The sequence below is a fragment of the Lonchura striata genome, chromosome 11 (genome assembly GCF_050655825.1).
Source record: "Lonchura striata isolate lonStrDom1 chromosome 11, ASM5065582v1, whole genome shotgun sequence".
Lineage (NCBI taxonomy): Eukaryota > Metazoa > Chordata > Aves > Passeriformes > Estrildidae > Lonchura > Lonchura striata.
In genome coordinates, this window is record NC_140713.1 from 22,557,304 (window position 1) to 22,567,350 (window position 10,047).

The window sequence follows — 10,047 nt, forward strand, 5'->3', positions numbered from 1 at the left end:
AATGTAAAGAAATAAGACTTATATTTTTTTGTTAGTTTGCTACTTTTAAAATAGTTTTTTTTCATTTATTTTGGGAGAGAAGTTTTTTTAGTTAATGTTATGGAGATTTTCCTAAACGATGACACTGTGAGACATGAGATGTTCACATAAGAACCCTTTAAGATGGGCTTGGAGGGGATTTATGACCCTGGAGACTTCACTGAGCCTTTCCATAGGTTTCCCTGCAGTTCACAGAACAGCAGAGACCTAATTCACAGCCCAGCACTAAAAACTTGGACTTCCCTCAAAGAAAATGGAGGGGAGAAAAAAAGATATCAAAGGGATCAAAACTGTGTTTGCCTTAACATCAGAGATCAGATGGTGGCAAGGGCCTCAAAAGAAGAAAAGGCTTCAATTTTTCCCCTTGCCTGTGTCCAACCTGTAAAAATTAATGTGTCAACAGCACCAAGAAAATATTGTCCCGATGACCTTCCTATTCCCCCTCAATTGGAGGCTGCTGCTCATCATAAAAATGTTTTCTCTTGGCATTCCACATGATAGATTTGTAGGAAAAGCCATTACATTAATACAGCATTAATTGATTTTTCTGCACTGAATTACCCAATTGAGGAAATCTTTATTCAGGGACTAAAAAGATCAAAATCCTTCTCCCTACAAATCGTCTCTCCTCTGCTGAAATCTCAGCCTTTTTGCTCCATGGCTTGAAATATTAATTATTTTTGGGGTGGGAGGTAAGTTTATAAAGTGGCTGAAAGGATACTTTTCATCTCCTAGCCAGTGGTATACATTTATTTATTTTATTTATTTTTTTAAATTAGACTCCAGCTGAAGACTAACACTTGACTTTAGCAACTGCTGAGGAAAACTTATTAGCAGGGTGATATATAGGATCTTTTTACTTCACAGATGGGCTCTCTCTCCCAGGTTCAAAAGAAAGCGAGCTCTCAAGTAGCCTGTTCTTTAGAAAAATAATAAAGTTTGACTTCAGGACAATGGTATGTGCCCTCAGGGCTGCTTCCCAGATCACGAGGGGGTTTGGGAGAGGCAAAAGATGCGCCCTGAATGCACCAGAGAGCTCCTTCCACAGCCCTTCCTCCACAGCAGCACCAGGCAGGTCTGCCAAAACACTGGGGAGCTGCTCAAAACACTGGAGATCACCTCAAAAACACTGGAGATCACCTCAAAAACACTGGGAATGCGATAAAAACAATGAAGATCTGCTAAAAACAATGGGGATCTACTCAAAACACTGGGGATCTGATAAAACACTAGGAATCTGCTCCAAAGCACTGGGGATCTGCTCAAAACAATGGGAATCTGCTAAAAACACTGGGGATATGCTCACAAACACTGAGGATCTGCTAAAAATACTGGGGATAACCTCAAAACCACTGGGGATCTGCTCAAAACACAGAGGATGTGATAAAACCACTCAGGATCTGCTAAAAACACTGGGGATCTGCTAAAAATACTGAGGATCACCTCAAAACCACTGGGGATCTGCTCAAAACACAGAGGATGTGATAAAACCACTCAGGATCTGCTAAAAACACTGGGGATCTGCTAAAAATACTGGAGATCACCTCAAAAACACTGGGGATCTGCTCAAAACAATGGGGCTCTGCTAAAAACATTTGGATCTGTAAAAACACTGGGGATCTCCTAAAAAACACTGGGGATCTGCTAAAAACCACTGGGGATCTGCTAAAAACACTGGGGATCCATTAAAAATACTGGAGATCTGCTCAAAACAATGGGGATCTGCTAAAAACACTGGGTATATGCTAAAAATACTGGGGATCTGCTGAAAAAACACTGTGGAGATGCTCAAAAACACTGGCAATCTGCTAAAAATACTGGGGATCTGCTCAAAACCACCAGAGATCTGCTCAAAACCACTGGGGATCTGCTGAAAATAATGGGGATCTGCTAAAAACAATGGGGATCTGCTCAAAAACAATTGAGATCTGCCCAAAACCACAGCAGCTGGTGGTATTTGGGCATTGCTCCCACAGAGAGTAAATCCTTACCTGCAGGAATTAGCTTTATTCTGACCTGACACAGATATTCCCATCATATTCCCTTGCACTGGGAAATTTGTGAGTTTGAAAACCTCACCCTCAATTTTCCAGGTCACTCGGGAGATCGCTGTGGGACAAAGTGTAAGGGATATCAGGGAAATTTTGTCATGGAAAGGGCTGTGCAGCCCTGCCAGCAGCAGTCCCCATCCCTGGAGGGATTTTAAAGCCACGTGGATGTGGCACTTGGGGACATGGTTGGCCTTAGCAGTGCTGAGGAAATGGTTGGACTCAGAGATCCATTTCCAGCTTAAATGATTCTATGATTGCAGCTTCTTATTCCTTTTTATTCTTTTATTTTAATTTATCTTTATTTAATTACAAATAAATAAATGTCATAAATATTATAAACATTACAACAAATATATTATACTAATAAATATAATAAATAAATTTTAATTTAATTTCATTTATTTCCATTTTATTCAGGCCCAAGGTGTTTATCCCTCAATTCCCAGCCTGAAGCCTTGTGGGGCTGGAGAGTTTGGGTGCTTGTGGAAATGTGTCAGGCTGTTCTTTGGGAAGGGGACTCACTTTGCCATCCTTCACTGGTTGTGGCTGTTGGCAGGAAGCAAGACCAAAATTCAACATTCCTGCTCCAGAATAATAACACTGTCTATTAATGATGCACTTATAAACACTTAATAAAGGCTACGTTTATTTATATGTATAAAACAGCCATTTTAATAAATGGCAAATCATTTTTATAGAGACCAGAAGTTGCTCACAGCCCAGGTTTATAACCAGCTATAAACCCTCAGACTGATGTGTTTTAACTGATGTTTGACACATTCTAGTCATGTTTGCAATTTTCTTATAAAAATCTCCTAAATATTTATTTTCCATTTATAAGCCATTTAGAAGGGGAAGTATTACTCTGAAATATGGCTGCCTGAATAATTTGTTTATTTGCTTTCAGTCCTCATTTCTGTAAGAACCAGCACATTTCCTTTTTATTTATTCATTTTATATTTATTATTTTTTTTTCTTTTAAGGACAGAGTCTCCAGTACAAAAAGATTAATGCAACACCTAAGGTCTGGATTGCTTGGTTTTTTGCCAATATCATTGGTTATGGATGTGCAATTAAACTTTTAATTAAATTAATTAACTACTATTAAAATAGCCATTAATGTGCTGTGGTCAGTGTACAGGGAAACAGAAATATTTGAAATTCCCCCAGTCAGCACCAGTTCAAGCTCCAGTTCACCTCCCACCAGTGCAGCTCATCCCTCTCCATTTCCATGGATAATCCCTGCAGATATCACTGCTCCATGGAATCCTCATCCTATTTTTGCTCTCCTGGCCAGCCTTTCCCATCTGGCAGCTCCTGCTTTGAGTGCAGCCAGTAGGATGTTTCCATCTGGCCCCCCCAAGCAATTTTCCACCCTCGTGTAGCATTTTAGGATATTTAACCACACAATTCCAGGGAAATCTGTTAGAACAGACTCCCCAAGGGCTGCTCTTCTCTCCCTGGCTGCTGAGATGGACCTTGCAGGGAACATCCCCCAGTGCTGGAGGGACATGGTGGGATGGACCTGGAAGGTCAAGTCTGCCTCTTGCCAGCAGCTGGATAAAAGCTCAGCCTCTCTGCCACCCTTTCTGCCTCTAAATATGGTGATGGGACATGTTTTGATGACTAGAAAAGCCTTTTCTCCCTTCTTCCCCCTCTCTATGGAGAAGAGGGAAAGATTGGCAAGAAAATAGGGTCAAAATAAAGGAACATGGCAAGAAAAAGGGAGAGGAGTATGGCTAAATCTCATAATGCAAATCAGACAAAAAGCGCCTGTCCAGCTCTGGGAATGAGACAGAGAAGGGGAATTTCCACTGAATTTATCTCTCCTTTGCAAAGATCCCAGCATCTCCAGTGGTTTTCTCAAACTGTGCCATTTCTGAAGAGTTTTAAAAAATGCCAGGGACACAAACAAGCAATGAGTGATTTTCTTGTGCTGCTCTCCTCCTGTGGGTAACACTAGGAATCCTCCGGCTCCCATCCTGTTCTCTTCCCGGGAATTTAACCTGTCCCTCCCTATGCACAATCCAAATTTCACTTCTCCAGGAAAATTTGATGAGCTCAGGCTGCCTGGTGGACTCCTCTGTCTGCAGTGATCCCAAAGCTGAGAGGAAAAACGATAATAATTTTCAGGAAAACATAACTTTAATAATAATAAATTATTTTTATTTTTTAAATTAAAACCTCACATTCAGCATATTTTTTTTTTCACCCGATCTCAAATGTACCCATAGAGGCACAGCTGAGAGTGGATAGCAGCTATTGGGAAGGACACAGCAACAGCAGGGTGTGGGTTTGGCAGTGAGGGCTTTTTAGGATGAGGATGGAAATGTGTTTTGAGATGCTGGAGCCATCTGGGGGGTAGGAACAGCATAATAAACCCACACGTGTCCTCAGCATGCACAGCAGGACATTTTCAGGGAGGTTTTGGTAGGTTGCTGCAGAGCTCTTGAAATTACTTCTCATTTAACCCTGCCAAGAGGGCCAACACCCTCAAAACCTCTGATTTAACGCTGCCCTTCTTGCAGTCAGTGGTAATTTTTTTTCTCACTTTTTTTCTCACTTGCAGTGGAGTTCATGACTCTATAACTACACATGGATCAGAATTACAGAAAGAGCAATTTCAAGAAAATGCCTAAAATATGTTTTCTGGGCTTGTCAAGGCTATAATCTTGGTGTCCTCCAGAGCTGTAAGTGGTTACAAAATTGAAGGAATTTACCCAACCAAATCTGACCTCTTGTAAGTCTCCAGTGGGTACAGGGTAGGGTGCAAACACCACATGTGGAAGAAAGGGAGGTATTTTAGTGTGTGCAGCTTGTTCTTAAGCTTCTGAAAATTATCAGCGCTATGAAAAGCTCTTTGTGAGCTCCAAAGTCCAAGTGACAAGTCGACTCTTCGTGAATTATTTAGCCTCGAACTAATAATAACAATAACAATAACAATAAACCTAAAAAATGAAAATGGCTGCTAAGCTCTGTAATCAATTCTTCCCTCATTGTAAATCTTGTGTGGTCTCATTTCTGCTCAGCCTGGAAACAGGAAATGTTGTTTTCAAAGGAATGGTTACAAGGGAACTCTTTGTTATTTGTCCGTGAAACGCTTCACACAACGCGGCCTTAATCCTGGATTAAGTAGGTGCTGCTGCGGCACAGGAATTGACTGCATCACATGGGGGGGCATTATTATTGATGAGCAGAACGACAGCAGAAATAACAATATTGCTTAAGGATTATTAAGTAGGAGAGCTTCACCTTGGAAGGAGTTTCACAGGAAATCAGGCGGCTGCTGCAGGCTCCAAAAAAGAAGGAATGTCCAGAGGTTTCATGAATGGAGCGACTGCTGTTCCTGGTTCTCTTAGAACCAGAGGCACAGACTGGTTTGGGTTGGAAGAAACCTTAAAGATCATCCAGTTCCACCCCTGCCATGGGCAGGGGCACCTTCCACTATCCCAGGTAGCTCCAAACCCCATCCAACCTTGGAACTTCCAGGGATGAGGCAGCCCCAGCTTCTCCAGGAAAAATTGTCTCCTGGGGTTTTACTTATAGGTTTTCCTTTCTCCAGCATATTCTGGAGAAAACAAATCTGCAGTGGCTCTTGTCCCCAGCATCAAGGAGATTTTTGTTGGAAGGACAAGTTTGCATGGAAAATGCCTGGTCCAGACAGGATGGGAGAGCTCAGGAGCTGAGCTTGCCTCTGTAATTCTCTTCTAAAACTGGGAAAGGGGTGTTCAAGCTTCTCCCAGTGGAACATTAAATACTTGAATCTCTTTCCCTAATAAACTGCTTTCCTAATAAACTGCTACCATATGTAAATGGAAACGTTTTCCTGACTCTCCATCCCACCCGGAGCTGCTCACTGGGGTGCTGCTACCCTTGTACACGGCACATACAGAGCTATAAAAAGTAGCAGACTGTGTCCTTTTAATAAATTACACCATAAATTTTACAGACTTTACCCCAGTGACTTTTTAAGTCTCGCTTTGGTTATGCAACATCATCTTGCAATAGGAAACATCTTTCAAGTGTTTAGGTTAGAGGAGCAGAATCTAATCCACTCGAGATATTTTAGAGTGTAATAAATAAATAAAATGTACCCTCTCTTCAGGATGAAATATGACACGCACAAAAGGGGGACAAGCAGCTTTGATAGCTGATGATAAGGGTCAGTATTTCATTTTCATTTTGTTCAGCATCTGGCTTTTGTCCTAAAAATCTAATATCTATGACAACGACAAATTAACTTAAAGTACATGAAATGCTGGAAAAGCTGCTTTGCCCTGAAATCTTCTTGTCCAAGAATTAAGAAGGAAAAAGAATCAGGTTGTTTCAATAGTGATACAAAACTCCCACCCAGAAACTTTCAGTAAACATCAGTGCCCAAGAAGATGAGAACCTTCAGACCCAAATGACCATTGTCAAAGGTCTTTTCCTTTTTTAGTGACATTGTTGGTGACTATCAACCAAAAATTGAACAGTTTCTTCTGCCAATATGGTGATAAATTTGGGGTTCTGGATAAGCCCATTCTGCCTTGTTCAAGTGTCCACAGTGGTGCTGGAAAGCCTCGGTCTCCACCACAGAAAAAGAGGCATTTGTGCTGGCTCCAGAGGCAGCTGGAAAACTCATCAGCCTCTGGAAACCCATGGAAATGAAGGCACTGCACTGAGAGGAATAATTATCACAGTAAAAATTATTGGAATATCCAGAGCAGTGTTAACAGCAGGGTTTATAAACAGAGGAGGTCAAATCTGAACCTGAGAAAAGCAGGAGGTGCCCCATTAAGACCAATCCTGAATTTAGCCACGGTTCTTGAGCTTTGGAGAAGGAAGACAAGCTCGTCAGCCACTCAGGAGTGAGCACCACTATTTTTGTGATTTCCAACCCAACCTTGTTTTCCATCCTACTGTAGCTTCACAGTCAAGGTTTCTGGGCATGTGTCCCGAGACAAGGGGATGCTAATTCATATTTTGGATTGGAAGGAGGGAGGAAAAGCTGGTTCTTAACACCACTGCCCACTGGAGCCAAATCCACATGTGGGAGTTCCTCCCCACTGTGATCATGGCACCACCACAGCCTTCCAGGGTTTTTCCATGTTTGTCGTAGGTTTTGACCATTATCAACAATAATATTTATAAAATTATGTCATTGCCAAGGGGTTTTCCTGTAATTTAATGAATTCAGTTAAGCAATTTTTTTTCCAACAAGAAATGAAGAGTGAAAGCTTTGCTTTAGGAAGACACGACACCTGAGTGTCAGCAGAAGACAAGGTTGCTTCCATAATAAAACGTAAGAACCGCAAACAAATCAAGAGAAACACTTGAAAAGTCAAGAAAACTGGAGAATTTGCTATTAGTAGGGAATGGAGAAGCACAAAAATGAGAGAGATGCTGAAAATGAGCCATGTCTGCTGTGTGGGTGCAGCATGGCTGAGCCCTGCCCGCTCCCAGCCAGCACACAAAGGGACCATCCAAACTGGCTCTGAAAACCCTACAAAGAGCAGTGGAGGAACTGAGATGGCAAAGGGAACCTCCACAGCTCTGTGGATGGCCCAGCTCCCTGCTCACACACCAAAACTGTGAGCTGTGCTGAGATAAACCCAGCTGAAACCAGCTCCGTGCTCTGAAGAGCTCTCAAGCTTTCAGCAACAACCCTGGGGCATTTTTTGCTTTTCTTTAGCAGAGAAAGAGGCCTCACCTGGGGCTGTAAATGTGGCCCTTGACATGGCAAGGTTTATCCTGATTTGGGAGGATCCATTAATTTCATAAGTTTTTATTTACCTTGAGAGTGAGCTCAGGGCTCCCTTTGAGTCCCGCCCTGGGTTCTTGACTGTCCTTTCTGTGTGCTGCACACAGTAGTTGGACATGGTCTGGAGACCTCTGGAGTTGTTATTTTTCATCAGGAAGATGGCTTTTAGCTGCAGGGGTAAACCTCACTCCATGCTGAGCGAAATGTTGGGTGGAAAAATATTTCACAATAGGAAACGAGTTGGAATAAGTCAGAAAAGAGGAAGTCAACCAATCCACAGTGCTGTTCGGGATTGGTGTAATATTTCAAAGTTCCCTGTTTTGAAATTATTAGACCACCAAAAAAGTGAAAGGCTGCCAAAAATTACTGTAAAAGGTAATAATTGTTAATAACTTGGCATCTGCTTGCTCATTTGAGCTGCATGGGTTTGGCATTCATTAAAGACAACATTGTAAGCAAATAAAGGAGCAACTGCCTGGCACATAACATTTTTAACCACATCATAACTAAATATTAAATGTGAGGTTTTAATTCAATTTATAGTTTAAATAAGGATCTTTGCAGTAACTTTAAGGGAAAAAAATAAGAGTCAACCCCATAAACAGTGAGTCATAAGAAGAGTTAAAAGAAATAATTGCAGTGTCCTTGACCTTGAAATGACCCGTTTTCTGAATTAGCACAGGAATTTAATTAAAGCTTCAAAAAAACTTTCATTTTAGATTTGAGTTACCAAATATTTAGAGATCCAGTGCCCAGGCAAGCCAATGGAAACATTCCTGCTCATTTCAGTGATCTTTGGATCAGTCCCCGCGCAGTTTTGGGTATCTCATTTCACAGGATGGACCCAAGGTCACTGCAGGAGAAAATGTTCCCCCTTAACCCAGCGTTACCTGGGGTCGCACATCCCAGGGATCCCAGAGCAGCTGCACAGCATGGACAGGGCAGGGAGGAGCCACCTTTGTGCTTTGCCATCTCTCTGCAGTCGTTTCAGGTGATTACACAGAGCTCTGAGGGCTCTCTCTGTCCTTTCCAACAGCTGGCACCATTCGGGCCCGTTAACAAAAAATCGCTGCTCTCACCCAGTGCCAGAAATGCCAGAGGTGCAGCACGTTCCTGCCAGCCTCTGTGTCCCCTCTCTTCCCAGCAGAGCTGCAGGAGTCGCAGCTCCAGTGTGTTAGAGACTCATCCAGAGGTCACTGAAGTCAGGGGACACCTTTTCTATTGACTTCAGTGGGCTTCAGACCAGGTTCTTACTCACCACTAACGAGTCAGCATTTACCAGAAGTGATATCCAGCAATTTCCTGTTCCCAGTAGAGGGTAAGTGGTGATAGCTGGGGTGTCATCCAGTGGTTACATTTGGTGTCTCTGACCTCTAAATGAGCTTTTCTATCCCATTCCTGCATATCCAGGGCTCTGTGCTTCACCACTCGGGATGCAGGAGAGAGCGGAGCAGGCTGCAAGCAGTGCAGCTCTTCTTACTCCCCTCCTTCTTGTTGTGATCCCAAGCAGAAGATAATTTTTATGGCTCTTCAAATTAAAAAGAAAAAAAAAAATTTGACTGTCTTTCTAAGGTGCTGGTGAAACTCCTGCCCTCTTTTTCAAGTCAGGTTCTTAATGAAGAGGGTGGAAATTTTGCTTGAGTCAGGAGAAAATAAGGACAAACTGGAAAAGAAGCCCTCAGTCCCGGAACACAGTCAACAGTGTCATCTTTCAAAAGAAATTTCTGCACGCTCAGAAGGATCAATGTCTTCTTATTTTGGTTCAACAGAGGCTTGGTTTATTACACAGCTTTTGTTTTTATTAGTGAAATGCACTAAACTGTTTTCTCAAGACTTGCCAAACAGTTTAAAATGTAATACCATTAAATTTGAGGTCCTACTGGGAAAAGTAATGCAAACTTAATTAAAGTTAACCAGAGTTTTCTCTCTGTGCAGCCCCGCGTTTCTCTGTGCTGGAGTTTGCTCGTAAAGCACTTGTTTGCTCAGGGCAGAGCAGTGCTCAGGCTGGAAAGGGTGGTGGAACTGCCAGGGTGGGAGATGGTGAGGAGAGAAGGGAGGAACAAGCAGCAGGAATAGCTGGGGAAATAAAAAAATAGCAAAACCGAAAGACTGTTTTCTTCCTCTGGTGTAAAGTATTTCAGTTTTCATCCTAAGCATGATTGCACCCCCACAGCTTAGCTGGGGTGGGGTCTGCAACACAGTGTGGTGTCTCCA